Source organism: Bufo bufo, chromosome 2 (assembly GCF_905171765.1).
Source record: "Bufo bufo chromosome 2, aBufBuf1.1, whole genome shotgun sequence".
Lineage (NCBI taxonomy): Eukaryota > Metazoa > Chordata > Amphibia > Anura > Bufonidae > Bufo > Bufo bufo.
In genome coordinates, this window is record NC_053390.1 from 26,638,817 (window position 1) to 26,661,482 (window position 22,666).

Here is a 22,666-nt window from a genome sequence, read left to right on the forward strand (position 1 = left end):
GCTGGTCACTAAGGGGTTAAGGTGCTAATGACCTTTTTTTTTTTATTTTCATTGTCGGATTCCAAGACCAAGTACGAGGGATTGGTTTTCAGTGGCAGAATTTAGATATAATTTATTGTTTATTTTTTTTTTTCCCTAAAGGGGTCCTGCACTTTGTTTTTATTGATTATCTATTTTCTGGATAGATCATCAGCATCTGATCGGCGGGGGTCCGACACCCGGGACCCCCGCCGATCAGCTGTTTGAGAAGGCAGCAGCGCTCCAGCAGCGCCGCGGCCTTCTCACTGTTTACCGCCGGCCCAGTGACGTTACGACTATTATCAACTTGCCTGGGCGCGGCTAAGCTCCATTCAAGTGAACAGAGCTTAACTCCGCCCAGGCCAGTGATACAAGTCGTGATGTCACTCGGCCGGCGGTAAACAGTGAGAAGGCGGCGCTGCTGCTGGAGCGCTGCTGCCTTCTCAAACAGCTGATCGGCGGGGGTCCCGGGTGTCGTACCCCCGCCGATCAGATGCTGATGATCTATCCAGAGGATAGATCATCAGTAAAAACAAAGTGCAGAACCCCTTTAACCATCTATTGGAGGAATACATCTCTGACACTGAACAGCGTTCAGTAATGATGTCCAGCACCAGGAGAAAATCCAAGGTTCTCTTTACTGAAGACACAGAGGATCACAGCGGTACATAATAGGGAGACAGCACCCCAACAAGTCTCGTTAACAAGTGCGGCCCCCCCACACGTACCGCTGTGATCCTATGTGTCTTCAGTAAAGAGACCTTGGATTATATTCTGGTGCTGGACATCATCATTGAACGCTGTTACCTGCCTGAACCTAGCAAGGTCCGTGCATGGAGATCGGTGGAAGTGCTGGGAGCAGAGGTGAGCTGGAATCTCCTGGATACATTATGAGACTGAATAGTCACAGATGTACACATCGCTCATAAACTTCCATTTAAAAAACAATGAATGCGTCATAATACTTTTATTTTGCTTAGAATATACCGGCCCGACAGATACCAATAGGAGAGACCACTTACCATCCGTCAGCAGCGCGGAGCCTTATCCATATGTCTGACTTATAAGGAAAATACAAGGCCCTAATATGATGTTTATAGAGCCTAACATGTGCACCTCCTCCATTACATGTCACTGCACACACGTGTATACACTGCACATGACAGCTCCTACCCTGTGATATAAGAGGCTGGTGCTCCTCCATTACATGTCACTGCACACACGTGTATACACTGCACATGACGGCTCTTACCTTGTGATATAAGAGGCTGGTGCTCCTCCATTACATGTCACTGCACACACGTGTATACACTGCACATGACGGGTCTTACCTTGTGATATAAGAGGCTGGTGCTCCTCCATTACATGTCACTGCACACACGTGTATACACTGCACATGACGGGTCTTACCTTGTGATATAAGAGGCTGGTGCTCCTCCATTACATGTCACTGCACACACGTGTATACACTGCACATGACGGCTCTTACCTTGTGATATAAGAGGCTGGTGCTCCTCCATTACATGTCACTGCACACACGTGTACACACTGCACATGACGGCTCTTACCTTGTGATATAAGAGGCTGGTGCTCCTCCATTACATGTCACTGCACACACGTGTATACACTGCACATGACGGCTCTTACCTTGTGATATAAGAGGCTGGTGCTCCTCCATTACATGTCACTGCACACACGTGTATACACTGCACATGACGGCTCTTACCTTGTGATATAAGAGGCTGGAGCTCCTCCATTACATGTCACTGCACACACGTGTATACACTGCACATGACGGCTCTTACTTTGTGATATAAGAGGCTGGTGCTCCTCCATTACATGTCACTGCACACACGTGTATACACTGCACATGACAGCTCTTACCTTGTGATATAAGAGGCTGGTGCTCCTCCATTACATGTCACTGCACACACGTGTATACACTGCACATGACGGGTCTTACCTTGTGATATAAGAGGCTGGTGCTCCTCCATTACATGTCACTGCACACACGTGTACACACTGCACATGACGGCTCTTACCTTGTGATATAAGAGGCTGGTGCTCCTCCATTACATGTCACTGCACACACGTGTATACACTGCACATGACGGCTCTTACCCTGTGATATAAGAGGCTGGTGCTCCTCCATTACATGTCACTGCACACACGTGTATACACTGCACATGACGGCTCTTACCCTGTGATATAAGAGGCTGGTGCTCCTCCATTACATGTCACTGCACACACGTGTATACACTGCACATGACGGCTCTTACCCTGTGATATAAGAGGCTGGTGCTCCTCCATTACATGTCACTGCACACACGTGTATACACTGTACATGACGGGTCTTACCCTGTGATATAAGAGGCTGGTGGTCCTCCATTACATGTCACTGCACACACGTGTACACACTGCACATGACGGGTCTTACCCTGTGATATAAGAGGCCGGTGCTCCTCCATTACATGTCACTGCACACACGTGTATACACTGCACATGACGGCTCTTACCTTGTGATATAAGAGGCTGGAGCTCCTCCATTACATGTCACTGCACACACGTGTATACACTGCACATGACGGCTCTTACCTTGTGATATAAGAGGCTGGAGCTCCTCCATTACATGTCACTGCACACACGTGTATACACTGCACATGACGGCTCTTACTTTGTGATATAAGAGGCTGGTGCTCCTCCATTACATGTCACTGCACACACGTGTATACACTGCACATGACAGCTCTTACCTTGTGATATAAGAGGCTGGTGCTCCTCCATTACATGTCACTGCACACACGTGTATACACTGCACATGACAGCTCTTACCTTGTGATATAAGAGGCTGGTGCTCCTCCATTACATGTCACTGCACACACATGTATACACTGCACATGACAGCTCTTACCCTGTGATATAAGAGGCTGGTGCTCTTCCATTACATGTCACTGCACACACGTGTATACACTGCACATGACGGCTCTTACCTTGTGATATAAGAGGCTGGTGCTCCTCCATTACATGTCACTGCACACACGTGTATACACTGCACATGACGGCTCTTACCTTGTGATATAAGAGGCTGGTGCTCCTCCATCATGGCCTCCTTGTACAGATCCTTGTGGCCTTCTATATACTCCCACTCCTCCATGGAGAAATAGACAGTGACATCCTGACACCTTATAGGAACCTGACAACACAATGACACCGTCATCACCCAGACCCCTCCAGTGCTGTTACTGGAGAATTTCCCAGCATTCCCAGCAGTGTCACCTCTCCAGTCAGCAGCTCCATCATCTTGTGGGTGAGCTCTAGGATCTTCTGCTCATGTATTAGGGGGGGAGGGGGAGGCTCTGTGATGGGGTGAGGGGTCCTGCTCCGCCCTCCTGACTCCTGGAGATGGATGATGGGAGTCACACAGTCCCCCGATGTCTTCTTCACTATTGTGTACTCCTGTGGATGGAGAGAGACACTTAGGGAATAAACCCTTCAGGGGCCATGTGCTCTCCTCCGGCCCTTTCCTCCTGGGTACAACGTGCCTACTTACCTTCTCATGGCTCCTACAACATGACTATTGGTCACTGGTCACATCACTCACCATACTGGGGGCTGATCTTCAGGTTCTCCATCACTTGGAAGGTCTGGAGGCCGTTCTCCAGGACCCTGGACTCTTCCTATCACTTCCTATGATGGATTCTCCTCCCCGATGTCTGACTTGTTACAGAATACAATAAAGAGGAGAGAAATCTAGAAAAGTTTACCTCTCCGCTCAGCAGGGAGATGATCTCCAAGGTGAGGTCTAATATTCTTCTGCTGATCTCCTTCCTGTCCATCCTTGGTGGCTCATTCAGGAGAAGGCTCGTATTGCTGGTTTTCTTCATCCTCCCTCCAAAAAAAGAGAAATAAAAGGTTAATCAGTGAGTCCCATGTCCCCGATAATGAGGCCGAGAAAAAGTACAACTCATCCCGCAAAACTCAGACCCTCATAAAGCTGCACTGACGGGAAAACCCTGAGCTCCGGGTGTATCTAAGCTCCTGGCAGTGCAGTGTGTATCTAAGCTCCTGGCAGTGAAAACCTCATTCACACTAAGCAGATTCTCTCATCCAGCACAGAATGATGACAACCCCCACTATCCCCACTACTACTCCCCCATCATACTAAGCTGAGGAGCGGAGAAGGATTCCTTGTGTGTAATGGAGGAGAATCTCCAGAGGTGACATGTCTGAGCTCTCCACCACACTGTCTCCTCACAGCTCATCTTACCTGCAGGCTGGAGGAATGGCTGATACCAGAGAGAACAAGAGCCCTGACTACCGACCAGGACCTGCCCAGTATCTGCTGCACTGCCAGAGCTAAAGGACCTGCGGTGACGTCACCGTCATGTGATGAGTGCAGAGGGTGGGGCTCAGCAGTGGAGAGGAGGGGGAAGGACCTGCGGTGACGTCACCATCATGTGATCAGTGCAGGGGGCGGAGCCAGCAGTGGAGAGGAGGTAGTGAAGGACCTTAGGTGACATCACCGTCATGTGATCTTTGCTTTTCTTCTTGGACTCCGCCCCCTGCACTGATCACATGACATTTAGGTCATCACAGGTCCTACACCACACCACCTCTTATTCGCTTCACTTCTAAGCCCCACCCCCTGCACGGATCACATGACGGTGACGTCACCCCAGGTCCTTCAGCTCTGGCAGTGCAGCAGATACTGGGCAGGTCCTGGTCTGTAGTCAGGGCTCTGGTTCTCTCTGGTATCAGCCATTCCTCCAGGGTGGAGACTAGAATGGAGTTGTTAGGAGGAGGTTCTCCTGTTCTTGATGTTACTTATTAAATTCTTTGCGTTCAGGAAACTGTTTTACTAGAATTATGAATTTCCTATATCATTATGTTTTTCATATGTATTTTTTATCGATGCAATAGAAAAAATTCCATTCTGCTTGTTTTCACACACATGAAAATAGAACTAAGGGGTCATTTATGGACAATATATACCACTTTTTGGTGTATATTTGGCGCAGATTTTTTCGCAAAGGTGATTTGCGGCAAAATCTGAGACTTCTTCCCCTTCCAAGTCACTTACACCAGTTCTAAGAAAGGAGGAAGGGTGGGGAAGGGGCGGCTCGTCTCATTTATCATTTCCTACTCCAGTCTAAGGCAGCAACGGAGCTGGTGTAGATTTAGGCTAGGTCTACACGACGACATTTGTCGCGCAACATTTTGTTGCACCAATGTCGCGCGACAATTTTTATAATGGCAGTCTATGGTGTCGCACCATAGACTGCCATTATAAAAATTGTCGCGCGACATTGGTGCAACAAAATGTAGCGCGACAAATGTTACGCCCTATTTGTCGTGTAGACCTAGCCTAAAGGCTGTTGTACGCATCAAGCGCCAGCGCAGGGTTACTATTGGCGTCTAAAACGCCAGTCTTAATAAATGACCCCATACATTTTTCAATACATGATCAAATTCAGAGTTTTACGGTTGTGTTCACACAGCGCGGCCATTTTGTGGTAAAAATGTGCAGCCGTTAACACTCATTAATAGCTGTGTGGTTTTGCCAATAAAACACCGCCAAGACACGTAGTCAATCAAATGCCACTTCTGAAACCACGTCCACCGCGTGAACACACTCTTCATGTATTTAACTTCACAGTTTATTCTGCCACAGCCGACTAGAAAAAGTAGTCCACAAACACCTCTCCAGCTTATATTACTGACTCCAGGAGGAGGACCTCCTTCTAACACCTCTACAGCTTATATTACTGATAATAGAGGAGGACCTCCTTCTAACAACTCCATTCTAGCTGATTCTATAGTGAACAGGCTAGATTACTGACTCCAGGAGGAGGACCTCTTTCTAACATCTCTGCAGCTTATATTACTGATAATAGAGGAGGACCTCCTTCTAACATCTCTACAGCTTATATTACTGACCCCAGGAGGAGGACCTCCTTCTAACATCTCTACAGCTTATATTACTGATAATAGAGGAGGATCTCCTTCTAACATCTCTACAGCTTATATTACTGATAATAGAGGAGGATCTCCTTCTAACATCTCTACAGCTTATATTACTGACCCCAGGAGGAGGACCTCCTTCTAACATCTCTACAGCTTATATTACTGATAATAGAGGAGGACCTCCTTCTAACATCTCTGCAGCTTATATTACTGATAATAGAGGAGGACCTCCTTCTAACATCTCTACAGCTTATATTACTGATAATAGAGGAGGACCTCCTTCTAACACCTCTACAGCTTATATTACTGATAATAGAGGAGGACCTCCTTCTAACATCTCTACAGCTTATATTACTGACCCCAGGAGGAGGACCTCCTTCTAACATCTCTACAGCTTATATTACTGATAATAGAGGAGGACCTCCTTCTAACATCTCTACAGCTTATATTACTGACCCCAGGAGGAGGACCTCCTTCTAACATCTCTACAGCTTATACACTGCGTGCAGAATTATTAGGCAAATGAGTATTTTGACCACATCATCCTCTTTATGCATGTTGTCTTACTCCAAGCTGTATAGGCTCGAAAGCCTACTACCAATTAAGCATATTAGGTGATGTGCATCTCTGTAATGAGAAGGGGTGTGGTCTAATGACATCAACACCCTATATTAGGTGTGCATAATTATTAGGCAACTTCCTTTCCTTTGGCAAAATGGGTCAAAAGAAGGACTTGACAGTCTCAGAAAAGTCAAAAATAGTGAGATATCTTGCAGAGGGATGCAGCACTCTTAAAATTGTAAAGCTTCTGAAGCGTGATCATCGAACAATCAAGCGTTTCATTCAAAATAGTCAACAGGGTCGCAAGAAGCGTGTGGAAAAACCAAGGCGCAAAATAACTGCCCATGAACTGAGAAAAGTCAAGCGTGCAGCTGCCAAGATGCCACTTGCCACCAGTTTGGCCATATTTCAGAGCTGCAACATCACTGGAGTGCCCAAAAGCACAAGGTGTGCAATACTCAGAGACATGGCCAAGGTAAGAAAGGCGGAAAGACGACCACCACTGAACAAGACACACAAGCTGAAACGTCAAGACTGGGCCAAGAAATATCTCACGACTGATTTTTCTAAGGTTTTATGGACTGATGAAATGAGAGTGAGTCTTGATGGGCCAGATGGATGGGCCCGTGGCTGGATTGGTAAAGGGCAGAGAGCTCCAGTCCGACTCAGATGCCAGCAAGGTGTAGGTGGAGTACTGGTTTGGGCTGGTATCATCAAAGATGAGCTTGTGGGGCCTTTTCGGGTTGAGGATGGAGTCAAGCTCAACTCCCAGTCCTACTGCCAGTTTCTGGAAGACACCTTCTTCAAGCAGTGGTACAGGAAGAAGTCTGCATCCTTCAAGAAAAACATGATTTTCATGCAGGACAATGCTCCATCACACGCGTCCAAGTACTCCACAGCGTGGCTGGCAAGAAAGGGTATAAAAGAAGAAAATCTAATGACATGGCCTCCTTGTTCACCTGATCTGAACCCCATTGAGAACCTGTGGTCCATCATCAAATGTGAGATTTACAAGGAGGGAAAACAGTACACCTCTCTGAACAGTGTCTGGGAGGCTGTGGTTGCTGCTGCACGCAATGTTGATGGTGAACAGATCAAAACACTGACAGAATCCATGGATGGCAGGCTTTTGAGTGTCCTTGCAAAGAAAGGTGCCTATATTGGTCACTGATTTGTTTTTGTTTTGTTTTTGAATGTCAGAAATGTATATTTGTGAATGTTGAGATGTTATATTGGTTTCACTGGTAAAAAAAAAAAATTGAAATGGGTATATATTTGTTTTTTGTTAAGTTGCCTAATAATTATGCACAGTAATAGTCACCTGCACACACAGATATCCCCCTAAAATAGCTAAAATTAAAAACAAACTAAAAACTACTTCCAAAAATATTCAGCTTTGATATTAATGAGTTTTTTGGGTTCATTGAGAACATGGTTGTTGTTCAATAATAAAATTAATCCTCAAAAATACAACTTGCCTAATAATTCTGCACTCCCTGTATTACTGATAATAGAGGAGGACCTCCTTCTAACATCTCTACAGCTTATATTACTGACTCCAGGAGGAGGACCTCCTTCTAACACCTCTACAGCTTATATTACTGACTCCAGGAGGAGGACCTCCTTTCACCCGCTATTCTAATAAGGGTCCATGCACATGAACATATGCCCTCTGAGACATGCCGTCCGTGAGCAGGGCATATGTCCCAGAGCGCACAGTTTTATAGTTTACTACAGGGATCTCAAGTCTCCCGGACGCTCAGGGAGTCTCCCACTATTAGACAGCGGCTCCCTGACGCCCGCATGTGAAACAATATATCCCGGAAAGGTTTAGCTCAGTCAGATAGAGCAGAGAGATAAGAGAAGTGACAGGACAGAGTTTAGATTACAGGTTGGATTAACCCTTTAGGGTCAAATTGGCTTCTCAAGGAGATATATATTGTGGGGATCAGCTCAATAGTAGTAGGCACAGCAGTCAGACAGTGACACAATGGCACAGTTCACACAGGGGTTTGCCTGTTCTCTTTATTCTCGTCCACAAACAAAATACAAGGTCTTTACATTCAGGCAAAGATACAAAATAAATTCCTGCTCGGCTGAGCACTAACTAAACATAAAGTCACCCTTTCTATACGGGCGGCCTACTACCAGCCACACGACACAATTCAAAATAAACTCACAGTGTCCTTTTTGTTGTTTGCACAGACTTCAGCAGCAATGGTGAAAACCAGTCGGTTCAACCAGTCCCCACCCAGACATGCTCATAGTGCAAACCTTTGTAGCCCAGAAATGAGCTGAGCTCCATCACCTGGCTGAGAGCTCTATATGAAACCTGTTCTGGACAGGAAGGGAATGAGGAGCCGCGCTACCAACCTGCATCCTCATTCCATTAAAATCCAGGCCCGACAACACAATTTACCAAAGTCCTCAGCAAACTATGCTTTGCTAAGGCAGACCATCTTTTCCTGGATTTCTGATATCTCACCCAGGTTTCCTAGTTGAGATATCCACCTCCTGTAGCATAGTACATGGTATACGAAAGAAACCTAGGGGAAATATAACTATTCTCTACTACTTTTCCAGTCACTCTCTCACATACCCTCCCCCTTTGTTCGAACCTTTGGGGCCGAACACTTTTACTCACCAAACAGTGTGTTCTGGACAGGGCATCGGCATTCCCTTGCAGTTTGCCTGACCTGTGCTCAACCAAAAATTTAAAGTTTTGTAAAGTCAGAAACCACCTTGTGACTCTTGCGTTTTTCTCCTTGGCCTGACTCATCCATGTAAGGGGGGAATGATCTGTCACCAACCTGAACGGTCGACCCAACAAGTAATATCTTAGAGTCTCTAGAGCCCATTTAATTGCCAGACATTCCCGTTCGACAATACTATAATTTTTCTCCGCAGGAGTAAGTTTTCTACTCAGGTATGTCACGGGGTGTTCTTCTCCCCCAACCTCCTGTGACAGGACTGCCCCTAAACCAACATCAGAGGCATCAGTCTGTACAGTAAACACCTTTTTGAAATCTGGGGTCATCAACACTGGTTGCCTACAAAGGGCAGACTTTAACTCCTGAAATGCACTCTCAGCTTCTGTGCTCCATTTTACCATGGCCGACTTACTTCCCTTGGTGAGGTCTGTCAAGGGTACTGCTACACTAGCAAAGTTTGGGATAAACCTACGGTAATACCCCACAATTCCCAAAAAGGCTCTCACTTGTTTTTTTGTTATGGGCCGGGGCCAATCTTGGATGGCTTCTACCTTATTCACTTGAGGTTTTATTACACCTCTCCCAATTATATACCCTAGATAACGTGCTTCCTCAAGACCTAAAGCACACTTCTTAGGGTTTGCTGTTAACCTGGCTGCCCGGAGGGAATCCAACACCGCCTGCACTTTTGGTAATATCATCTAGATAAGCAGAGGCATATCTACGATGAGGTTTGAGGATGACATCCATTAACCTTTGGAAGGTTGCTGGTGCCCCATGTAACCCGAAGGGCATGGTGACATACTGAAAAGGCCTTCTGGAACGACAAAAGCCATTTTTTCTTTAGCACTGTCAGTAAGGGGCACTTGCCAGTACCCCTTGGTTAGGTCAAGGGTAGAGAAATACCTTGCATGGCCAAGTCTCTCAATTAATTCATCTACTCTTGGCATTGGGTATGCGTCAAACTTTGACACTTCATTTAATTTTCGGAAGTCATTACAGAACCTCACTGTACCATCTGGCTTTGGGATTAGGACTATGGGATTGGACCACTCACTTTGCGACTCTTCAATCACCCCAAGTTCTAACATCTTTTTTACTTCTTCAGATATAGCTTGTCTCCGAGCTTCAGGTACCCTATAAGGTTTCAAGTGAACTCGTACCTGCGGCTCAGTGACTATGTCATGTTTAATAACTGAAGTGCGCCCAGGCAAATCTGAGAACACATCAGTGTTTGAGACAAATTCTTTTGTCTCCTGCATTTGAAACTTGGACAAGGACTCTGAAATATACACACCTACAGTATTATTACAAGGGTTGTTTATCTTATTTGCCGATAACTCTGGGGCAACACTGCCAGGGGAACTCACTGCTGACAGAGTCTATCTGTCCTTCCAGGGTTTGAGCAAATTTATATGACTGTTCAGGCTTTCTTTTACCAGGCTGGTAAACTTTATAATTTACCTCTCCCACTTTTTCTATTACCTCATATGGCCCTTGCCACTTAGCCAGGAGCTTACTTTCTACAGTGGGCACTAGCACCAACACTCGGTCACCGGGGTTAAAGGTTCTAACTTTAGCTGACCGGTTGTAGACACAACTTTGTGCCTCTTGAGCCTGCTCTAAGTGTTTTTTGACGATGGGCATGACAGCAGCTATTCTGTCTTGCATGAGAGCAATATGCTCCATTACACTTCGGTAAGGGGTGGGTTCCTGTTCCCAAGTTTCCTTAGCAATGTCAAGGAGACCACGTGGGTGTCTGCCATATAAGAGCCCAAATGGGGAGAAACCTGTTGAGGACTGCGGTACTTCCCGAACTGCAAACATAAAATAAGGTAATAAACAATCCCAGTCCTTTCCATCCCTGCTAACCACTTTTTTTAACATGCCCTTCAGTGTCTTGTTAAATCTTTCAACTAGGCCATCAGTTTGAGGGTGATACACGGAAGTACGCAGGTGTTTAATCTTCAAGAGCTTACACATTTCTTTAGTGACCTTGGACATGAAAGGAGTCCCCTGATCCATAAGGATCTCCTTTGGTATGCCTGTGCGAGAAAACATGTAAAAAGGCTCCTTGGCAATAAGCTTAGCAGAGGTGTTTCGTAAAGGCACTGCCTCAGGATAGCGTGTGGCGTAATCTAACACTACAAGTATATGTTGATGTCCCCGTGCATACTTTACAACAGGGCCTACCAAATCCATGGCCATCCTTTCAAATGGTACTTCTATAATGGGCAAGGGTACCAAAGGACTTCTAAAACGTGACACAGGAGAGGTTAGTTGACATTCTGGGCAGGATTCACAAAATAAATTCCTGCTCGGCTGAGCACTAACTAAACATAAAGTCCCCCTTTCTATACGGGCGGCCTACTACCAGCCACACGACACAATTCAAAATAAACTCACAGTGTCCTTTTTGTTGTTTGCACAGACTTCAGCAGCAATGGTGAAAGCCAGTCGGTTCAACCAGTCCCCACCCAGACATGCTCATAGTGCAAACCTTTATAGCCCAGAAATGAGCTAAGCTCCATCACCTGGCTGAGAGCTCTATATGAAACCTGTTCTGGACAGGAAGGGAATGAGGAGCCCCGCTACCAACCTGCATCCTCATTCCATTGAAATCCAGGCCCGACTAAGAACCCCTCAAAAGGGAACTTCTGGCGAAGGCTCCATTTCAGTGGGCAGAGGATGGCATAATTTACCTGGGCATATTATTAACACCTCGTATACTAAATTTGGTGAGAAGCAATCTCGACTCCCTGAGAAAAGAATTACTAACAGACTATGCCGAGTATTCTAAACTGTTTATGTCATGGCTGGCCAGAATTAATGCGGTCAAAATGATGATTCTTCCTAAGATCCTCTATAAACTTAGATGTATTCCTCTTATCATTCCACAAAAAATATTAAAACTGTTGCAGTCGGACCTTATAAAATTTATATGGGGTAACAAAACACCTAGAGTGGACCGTCGAGCCCTATACCCAAAACTGAGAGAAGGGGGCCTTGGAGTCCCAGACCTCATTCGTTATTATAAGGCGAACCTCATTGAACAGACTAAAGAGTGGTGGGCGCCTTCCTCGCTACAGAGATGGCATGAATTAGAATCCACCTACACAAAACTGGGTTCTCTCCCAGGCTTTCTTGCCGCCCTTTCCCTGGAAGCGCCTAAATCTACACCCCCTCTCTTGACTATGCAAGCGGCAGTTTGGACCTGGTCCAATTATATAGAGAAAGGGTTGCTTTTCACACCTAAGAGATCTGAGATCCCACTGGTTGCGCTTACATATGGGGTCCCCGATCTCTCCTTAGATAAATGGGAGAAGGCAGGTATCACACGTTTGGATCAGTTGTATGAAGGTGATACTATGAAAACATTTGAGACCTTACATCAGAATTATGGTATACCTAACACTTGTTTTTATCAGTACCTACAAGTTAGGCATATGCTGCACAGAATGAGACTTCCCATTATTTCATTGAATAAAACGACCCCTTTTGGTAAATACTTTACTGGTACGACAGGTCAGGGGAAAGGCCTTGCTACTGCATATCATGCACTGGACCCTACTTTAGAAACAAAGCTTAACTTTATGGTGAAATGGGAAGAAGAATTTGAGAGCTCTTGGTCAGTCGAGGAGTGGAGGGATGCTTTCCACTGGACGATAGCTACTGCCAAATGTATTAATCACATTGAACAAAATAGGAAAATACAACTTAGATGGTACTTGACGCCGGCCCGCATAGCACACATGGATCCTGAATATAGTTCAAACTGCTGGAGGAATTGTGGGGAAAAGGGAAGCTTATCACATATGTGGTGGTCATGCCCTATTATTCTCCCTTTTTGGAGGAAGATTTTTGACCTTATCTCGACAGTGGCGGGCTTCCAGATCCCCCTCGACCCTCCATTAGCTGTGCTATCCATCGGAATAGGAGATTTACCTCACTCCCATAGACCGGTTATGATGGGCATTCTCTCAGCTGCAAGGAAGCTTATTGCAACCTCATGGAAGCTGCCCATTACTCCTCAGGTGCCTGATGTGATCTCACTAGTTAACCAGTATATGCAACATGAATATATATATGCAGATTCTTACTCTGAACGCTTAAGGGCTCACAAAAGATGGGAATTGTGGAACTCTTGCCCGTTTGCAGTTAAGATTCACTCTGTAGCTCTGTAGGGACTGATACTGTGGTATACATACATGGCGGGAGAGAGCGGTGGATGGAGGACGGTGGATGGATTACGGTATAGGGTAAGCATATATAGCGGTACACTAAAGTATAGAATAAAATATATCTTAGAAATGGATCACAAGTTCTGGATTCAATCTATTAGTCTTGTTCTTGAATTGACTATGTTACAATTTGTTGTATATGTCATCAATATGCTTAACATATATTAAGTGATAGTTGCTGGATTATACAAGTGACATTTATTAGCTGGTATTCTTTTGTTGGCTTAAATATGTAACATCACAATATAAATGTCAAAGTTGTACTTGCAAATCTTAACAATGTTCTGGCTTATGCAAATGACATATTTACTGGCTGATTTTCTTATGTTGAAAAATCAATAAAAATTGAAAGTTTAAAAAAAAAATCCAGGCCCGACAACACAATTTACCAAAGTCCTCAGCAAACTATGCTTTGCTAAGGCAAATCTCTGGATATCTCACCCAGGTTTCCTAGTTGAGATATCCACCTCCTGTAGCATAGTACATGGTATACGAAAGAAACCTAGGGGAAATATAACGATTCTCTACTACTTTTCCAGTCACTCTCTCACAATATGTTAAAGGCATCCCTTCTTCTGTCTCATTCAGTAGCTATAGAACTATTGAGAGAGATGTATTTTTTTTAAATACATTTACACATTTAACCCTCCATTTTAATTATATTATTTACCCCAGTGTTAAATTCACCCCCCCCTGGATGCTTGATTTTTTTCCTACAGTGGGGTAGATAATTACACACAGGGTTTTAATGAATAAACTTGCTGTCTCAGACCAAGAGCGAGTCAGCAAGTGAATGGAAGCATCCGCGCATGCGCATTGCGCAACCTAAGCTTCGGTTCACTTGCTTCTTGTCAGCTCAGCAGTCAGTAGACTCAGCGAATGAACCGATTCATGTGAAAGATCTGAACTTCCCATCTCTAGTTTACTCGCAGTAAACCTTTCCGGCAACCTGTAGCAGTGTCCCCTTCTCGGCGCGTGCGCACAGTGCAAGAAGAAGCCGATGCCAGCAGTCCGCAACGGTGCATCAGGCTGAGCCTGTGCGCACGCGCGGGATCTCAAAGCGGGAGGAGAGGGAGGGAGAGGCGGCACTGAGGAGTAGAAGGCGGCGCTGGGCACGAGCGGCGATGCGTGCGGCCGGGCACCATGCATCCACAGACCTCCCCTGCTTGGGCACCTTAATTCAATGATTGACAGGTTAGTAAAACCTGTTTTCCCCGCAGAATAAAGCCACAAATAGCTTTTATAAGGCCACCTTAGAAATCAGAATGCTGCCCTGCACATGAGCAGATGTTTAGCTCACAGGACTTATAGGTGGTGACAGAATCCCTTTAATCATATACATAAATATGATAATTTGGGGCAGGGTAATGAGCCCCGTCCTCCACACCATAGAGCAAAGTGTGCAGATACTGCAGATGTCTGGAAAATGTAATAAAAACTTAGTGAAAGAAAAAAAAAGAAAACCTTCCTGAAATGAGTTTTTGCAGGTTGGGATGTCTGAGCTCTGTGTCCTCCAGGACTGCAGCACATCCCCCCTCACTGGGCTCCTTACACAGCCCCTCCTCCTTCCACAAGCTGCTGCCGTCCGGGTTTATAAATTGTCAGCATTTCCTACATTTGGTCATGTGACCAGTGACATCACAGATATCCTTCTAACAACTCCACTCTAGCATCTACCCAGCAGATACTAGGCAGGTCCTGGTCGGTAGTCAGGGCTCTTGTTCTCTCTGGTATCAGCCATTCCTCCAGCCTGCAGGTAAGATGAGCTGTGAGGAGACAGTGTGGTGGAGAGCTCAGACATGTCACCTCTGGAGATTCTCCTCCATTACACACAAGGAATCCTTCTCCGCTCCTCAGCTTAGTATGATGGGGGGAGTAGTAGTGGGGATAGTGGGGGTTGTCATCATTCGGTGCTGGAGGAGAGAATCTGCTCCATGTGAATGAGGTTTTCACTGCCAGGAGCTTAGATACACACTGCACTGCCAGGAGCTTAGATACACCCTGCACTGCCAGGAGCTTAGATACACCCTGCACTGCCAGGAGCTTAGATACACACTGCACTGCCAGGAGCTTAGATACACACTGCACTGCCAGGAGCTTAGATACACCCTGCACTGCCAGGAGCTTAGATACACCCTGCACTGCCAGGAGCTTAGATACACCCTGCACTGCCAGGAGCTTAGATACACACTGCACTGCCAGGAGCTTAGATACACACTGCACTGCCAGGAGCTTAGATACACCCTGCACTGCCAGGAGCTTAGATACACCCTGCACTGCCAGGAGCTTAGATACACCCTGCACTGCCAGGAGCTTAGATACACCCTGCACTGCCAGGAGCTTAGATACACACTGCACTGCCAGGAGCTTAGATACACCCGGAGCTCAGGGTTTTCCCGTCAGTGCAGCTTTATGAGGGTCTGAGTTTTGCGGGATGAGTTGTACTTTTTCTCGGCCTCGTTATCGGGGACATGGGACTCACTGATTAACCTTTATTCCTTTTTATTGGAGACGTCATGAAGAAAACCAGCAATACGAGCCTTCTCCTGAATGAGCCACCAAGGATGGACAGGAAGGAGATCAGCAGAAGAATATTAGACCTCACCTTGGAGATCATCTCCCTGCTGAGCGGAGAGGTAAACTTTTCTAGATTTCTCTCCTCTTTATTGTATTCTGTAACAAGTCAGACATCGGGAAGGAGAATCCATCATAGGAAGTGATAGGAAGAGTCCAGGGTCCTGGAGAACGGCCTCCAGACCTTCCAAGTGACGGAGAACCTGAAGATCAGCCCCCAGTATGGTGAGTGATGTATCATGTGACCAGTGACCAATAGTCATGTTGTAGGAGCCATGAGAAGGTAAGTAGGCACGTTGTACCAGGAGGGAAGGACCAGAGGAGAGCACATGGCCCCTGAAGGGTTTATTCCCTAAGTGTCTCTCTCCATCCACAGGAGTACACAATAGTGAAGAAGACATCGGGGGACTGTGTGACTCCCATCATCCATCTCCAGGAGTCAGGAGGGCGGAGCAGGACCCCTCACCCCATCACAGAGCCTCCCCCTCACCCCCTGATACATGAGCAGAAGATCCTAGAGCTCACCCACAAGATGATGGAGCTGCTGACTGGAGAGGTGACACTGCTGGGAATGCTGGGAAATTCTCCAGTAACAGCACTGGAGGGGTCTGGGTGATGACGGTGTCATTGTGTTGTCAGGTTCCTATAAGGTGTCAGGATGTCACTGTCTATTTCTCCATGGAGGAGTGGGAGTATATGGAAGGACACAAGGATCTGTACAAGGAGGCCATGATGGAGGAGCACCAGCCTCTTATATCACAAGGTAAGAGCCGTCATGTGCAGTGTGTACACGTGTGTGCAGTGACATGTAATGGAGGAGCACCAGCCTCTTATATCACAAGGTAAGAGCCGTCATGTGTAGCGTATACACGTGTGTGCAGTGACATGTAATGGAGGAGCACCAGCCTCTTATATCACAAGGTAAGAGCCGTCATGTGCAGTGTATACACGTGTGTGCAGTGACATGTAATGGAGGAGCACCAGCCTCTTATATCACAAGGTAAGAGCCGTCATGTGCAGTGTATACACGTGTGTGCAGTGACATGTAATGGAGGAGCACCAGCCTCTTATACCACAAGGTAAGAGCCGTCATGTGCAGTGTATACACGTGTGTGCAGTGACATGTAATGGAGGAGCACCAGCCTCTTATATCACAAGGTAAGACCCGTCATGTGCAGTGTATACACGTGTGTGCAGTGACATGTAATGGAGGAGCACCAGCCTCTTATATCACAGGGTAAGACCCGTCATGTGCAGTGTATACACGTGTGTGCAGTGACATGTAATGGAGGAGCACCAGCCTCTTATATCACAGGGTAAGACCCGTCATGTGCAGTGTATACACGTGTGTGCAGTGACATGTAATGGAGGAGCACCAGCCTCTTATATCACAAGGTAAGAGCCGTCATGTGCAGTGTGTACACGTGTGTGCAGTGAAATGTAATGGAGGAGCACCAGCCTCTTATATCACACGGTAAGAGCCGTCATGTGCAGTGTATACACGTGTGTGCAGGGACATGTAATGGAGGAGCACCAGCCCCTTTTATTTCACAAGGTAAGAGCCGTCATGTGCAGTGTATACACGTGTGTGCAGTGACATGTAATGGAGGAGCACCAGCCTCTTATATCACAAGGTAAGAGCCATCATGTGCAGTGTATACACGTGTGTGCAGTGACATGTAATGGAGGAGCACCAGCCTCTTATATCACAGGGTAAGAGCCGTCATGTGCAGTGTATACACGTGTGTGCAGTGACATGTAATGGAGGAGCACCAGCCTCTTATATCACAAGGTAAGAGCCGTCATGTGCAGTGTATACACGTGTGTGCAGTGACATGTAATGGAGGAGCACCAGCCTCTAATATTACAGGGTAAGAGCTGTCATGTGCAGTGTATACACGTGTGTGCAGTGACATGTAATGGAGGAGCACCAACCTCTTATATCACAGGGTAAGAGCCATCATGTGCAGTGTATACACGTGTGTGCAGTGACATGTAATGGAGGAGCACCAGCCTCTTATATCACAAGGTAGACCCGTCATGTGCAGTGACATGTAATGGAGGAGCACCAGCCTCTTATATCACAAGGTAAGAGCCGTCATGTGCAGTGTATACACGTGTGTGCAGTGACATGTAATGGAGGAGCACCAGCCTCTTATATCACAAGGTAAGAGCCGTCATGTGCAGTGTATACACGTGTGTGCAGTGACATGTAATGGAGGAGCACCAGCCTCTTATATCACAAGGTAAGAGCCGTCATGTGCAGTGTATACACGTGTGTGCAGTGACGTAATGGAGGAGCACCAGCCTCTTATATCACAGGGTAGGAGCTGTCATGTGCAGTGTATACACGTGTGTGCAGTGACATGTAATGGAGGAGCACCAGCCTCTTATATCACAAGGTAAGAGCCGTCATGTGCAGTGTATACACGTGTGCGCAGTGACATGTAATGGAGGAGCACCAGCCTCTTATATCACAAGGTAAGACCCGTCATGTGCAGTGTATACACGTGTGTGCAGTGACATGTAATGGAGGAGCACCAGCCTCTTATATCACAGGGTAGGAGCTGTCATGTGCAGTGTATACACGTGTGTGCAGTGACATGTAATGGAGGAGGTGCACATGTTAGGCTCTATAAACATCATATTAGGGCCTTGTATTTTCCTTATAAGTCGGACATATGGATAAGGCTCCGCGCTGCTGACGGATGGTAAGTGGTCTCTCCTATTGGTATCTGTCGGGCCGGTATATTCTAAGCAAAATAAAAGTATTATGACGCATACATTGTTTTTTAAATGGAAGTTTATGAGCGATGTGTACATCTGTGACTATTCAGTGTCATAATGTATCCACGAGATTCCAGCTCACCTCTGCTCCCAGCACTTCCACCGATCTCCATACACGGACCTTGCTAGGTTCAGGTAGGTAACAGCGTTCAATGATGATGTCCAGCACCAGAATATAATCCAAGGTCTCTTTACTGAAGACACGTAGGATCACAGCGGTACGTGTGGGGGGGGCCGCACTGGTTAACGAGACTTGTTGGGGTGCTGTCTCCCCATTATGTACCGCTGTGATCCTCTGTGTCTTCGTAAAGAGAACCTTAGATTTTCTCCTGGTGCTGGACATCATTACTGAACGCTGTTCAGTGTCAGACATGTATTCCTCCAATAGATGGTTAAGGAAAAATAAACAATAAATTATATCTAAATTCTGCCACTAAAAAACTAAGCCTTCGTACTAAGGTCTTGGAATCAGACAATGAAAATACAAAAGAAAAAAGGTCATTAGCGCCTTAACCCCTTAGTGACCAGCCGGTTTGGGGCCTTACTGGCCAAGCGTTTTTCTTCCTTTCTTCATCATAGCCTTCCAAGAGCTATAACTTTTTTTTATTTGTCATCCGTCTCATTGGGGGACACAGGCCTTGACCATGGGTATAGCTGTTGCAGCTAGGAGGCGGACACTAAGCACACAAAGTGTAAGCTCCTCCCTCTTCAGCTATATCCCTTCCTGCAGGGACCAAGCTAATCAGTTTTAGCTTCGTGTCTGTAGGAGGCAGACCTTTCTGGTTGCAGGTCTGCTGATTTACTAATTTTGTCTCTTTTTTTCTAGCGGGAAGCTTCAGGCAGTCCGGGTAAAAACTGCCTGCACCCCCACCCAGGAGACGGGAGACCAGGGGGTCACCCAAACCCCCTGCTTGTTCCCGCTCTCTAGAAGAAAAGGAGGACTAGAGGTCCCTGTAAAAACCTCTGTCTCCCGCCAGCAAGTGCATCACCAGGGCCGCCCCAGCAAAAGTCCCCTCTGTTTCCAGTGTAGCGTCCCTCACCAAGGGGCAGCACACCGAAGGTTGTGACCTGGCTGGAGTCAGGGAAGGCAGAAGACGTCGGACAGGTAAGTAGGAGCAGTGTCCCCCTCCACCCTCCCTACAGTAACCTTCTTAGTACCACCTTCAGTGCCCCCCTCCAGAACCCCCTCCTCACCACGTGTGGACTTGGGCAGCAATCTCTTTTAAAGGATTAATTTACCTTGGATGCTGCTGCAGCAAGGGGGTGGCTGCCTTCTTTATACACGCCGCGTGTCTGCTGCGACTACCCGGGCTGACGGCGTCCTCTGGAGAGCACCGGGAGAGGAGGGGGCGGAGTTTACTCCTCTAAGCGCCACTTCCGGGTCGGTACATTGGTTCTGGGGCAGCTGGGGCCATTGTTAATGGAGGCCCCGGCTTCTGTGCGGCCTACTCCTGCAGGGTCCCCCCCATGGTTTATTGTCCCTGGCCAGTATCTGAGACGGCCGGGGATGCTGGCGTGGCTCCGGTGAGCGTGGGGGTGTGGCCTGAGAGTGAGGGGGCGTGGCCTGAGATGATGGTTTGGCGCTGAGAGCCGACGTAATTTTTGGGGGGCGTGGCTTGTGTTAGTCCCACCACCACATCAGCGGCAGAGCAGTGGGAGAGTGGGCTCAGACCACTTTCCGATTTTTAAAGCTCCTGGCAGTAAATGAGGGTCTGACTGGCGTTTGGAGGGACACAGGCTGGGTGAGTGTTTTTTGTCCCTTTCCATTTGCCTCAGTGGGGTGACAGGGGTGTCATTATGTCTGAACCCAGGTCCCGAAGCAGGCGGTCCCTTTGGTGCGTCATTTTGCCTGCGCATCATGTCGCACAAAATTTCCATCCCCTCAGTCAGACTCCCTCTGCTTTGTGTGTGCTGCGCTGCCATCTAGTGGCTCGCCCCCGGACCTGTTGCTTCCCGCAGCCCAACCTACCGAAGAACCTGAATGGGCGCGTTCCCTGTGTAGGGTGGTACAGAATGTCTCCATTACCAACAAAGCTATTGTGGATATATTGGGGCGTTTGTCGGCAAGGCAGTCCTCTGACCGGTCCAACTCTGGGGATCATGGGGCTTGTGCCCGTCGCGGCCCCCCACAAAATGGGGCAGAACTTCCTGCCCCAAAAGGGGTTCTGTGTCTCCTGTGTCCTCGGCCTCTCCTCCTCCTACTAGAGAGTCTCATTCCGACATGTCCTCAGTTGAAGAGGCATGTTCCGAGGAGAGAGGGTTCAGATGATGATGTCTCATTGGAGGGTCAGTCGCCCAAACTGTACTCCATGGTGGCCAATTTAATTACAGCTGTTATTGAGATGCTGCAGGTTGAAGATCACGCTCCGTCATCTGCCAGCTCTGGTTTTTCCTTTAGAAGGTCCCGTCACTTGCACAAGTGTTTCCGCAACCACCAGGAGTTTGATTCCTCTCTCTCCAAGGAGTGGAATTTCCCTGATAATCATTTCATGTTGCCCAAACGCTTGAACGTCCTTTATCCTTTTCTTGGGGATTGGACTAAGAAATGGTCCGCTTGGCTAAACATATTACCTTGCCAATGGCGGATGGGACTTCTTTTTCTGATATCAAAGATAAGAATCTGGAAGCGTTTGCAAAATCTGCCTTTGAAGCAGTGGGCACAGCGCTGCAGCCAGTATTTTCCTCTACATGGGTGAGCAAGGCTATGGGAGAGTGGGCAAATAATTTACTAGCACTGTTAGTGGCTATTCGCCGTACCCTATGGCTCTCCTGCTGGGCGGCAGATAATGCCTCAAAGCGGACCCTGACGGCCCTCCCCTTTACCAGCAGCAGACTTTTTAGTAAGCGTCTGGATGAGATCATTCCGGACGCTACAGGTGGTAACAGCACACATTTACCACAGAATAGGGGGCGGTCTAATAAGTCAAAAAAGAGGAAGCCTTTTTTTTGTCCCTTTTTGGAGTTTTTCCAGCCCCAAGGGAGCGTCCGATAAGTCAGCTGCAGGCCAAAAGCACATCCCTTCCTTTAAGCCGTGGCCTTCCTGTCATTCCCGTCAACAGTCCTTTAAACCTAAGAGCTCCGCTGCATGATGGGCGGCTCCCGGCGCCCTCCGATCGGGTGGGCGGCCGGCTGGCTTCATGTGTTTCGGCATGTTTGGCTGGCTCACGTCTCAGATGCGTGGGTGAGGGGGCTACAAGCTGGACTTCAAGTCTTCCCCTCCGTCCCTTTTTTTCGGTCATCTCCTCCGGCCTCTCCCGCAGCCATAGATTATTTTTTTCTGGCAATTCACACGCTGCTGCAGCAAGATTTGATTGTTCTAGTTCCTGCATAAGACCATTTTCAGGGGTTTTATTCCAATCTCTTTGTGGTTCCCAAAAACGAGGGGATGGTCCATCCTGTTCGAGACCTCAAGGCGCTCAACCGTTTCCTTTGCGTTCGCAGATTGCGGATGGAGTCATTGAGGTCGGTTATTGAGTCCATGGAACTGGGGGAGTACCTGTCCTCGATAGACACCAAAGACGCTTAGCTTCATGTGTCCATATGCCTCAGTCATCAGAGGTTTCTCCGGTTCGCAGTGGGTCCATTTCACTACCAGTTTGTAGCCCCGTTCGACCTGGCCCAGGGTCTTTACGAAGGTTCTGGCTGCAGTCATGAACTTGCTCCATGCCAGGGGGATCGTGGAGATCCTGTACTTGGACCATATCCTGGTGAAGGGTCTGTCGTTCCAGGGGACGGCAGACAGCTTGAACATTGTTCTAGACACCCTGGAGCACTTCAGATGGATCCTGAACAGGCACAAGTGTCCAGTAC

At 47.3% G+C, this 22,666-nt stretch overlaps 2 long non-coding RNA genes across 2 annotated transcripts; one reads left to right on the plus strand and one right to left on the minus strand.

Moving 5' to 3' along the window:
* Positions 1–3,423: 3,423 nt before the first annotated feature.
* On the minus strand, positions 3,424–4,346 carry LOC120991245. Its single transcript, XR_005776576.1, has 3 exons — positions 4,286–4,346; positions 3,783–3,907; positions 3,424–3,474 (listed from the first exon to the last, which is right to left on the minus strand). It is a non-coding gene; the product is annotated as an uncharacterized LOC120991245 (long non-coding RNA).
* A 10,843-nt stretch (positions 4,347–15,189) lies between these two features.
* On the plus strand, positions 15,190–16,496 carry LOC120991251. Its single transcript, XR_005776582.1, has 3 exons — positions 15,190–15,251; positions 16,007–16,131; positions 16,446–16,496. It is a non-coding gene; the product is annotated as an uncharacterized LOC120991251 (long non-coding RNA).
* Positions 16,497–22,666: the final 6,170 nt, after the last annotated feature.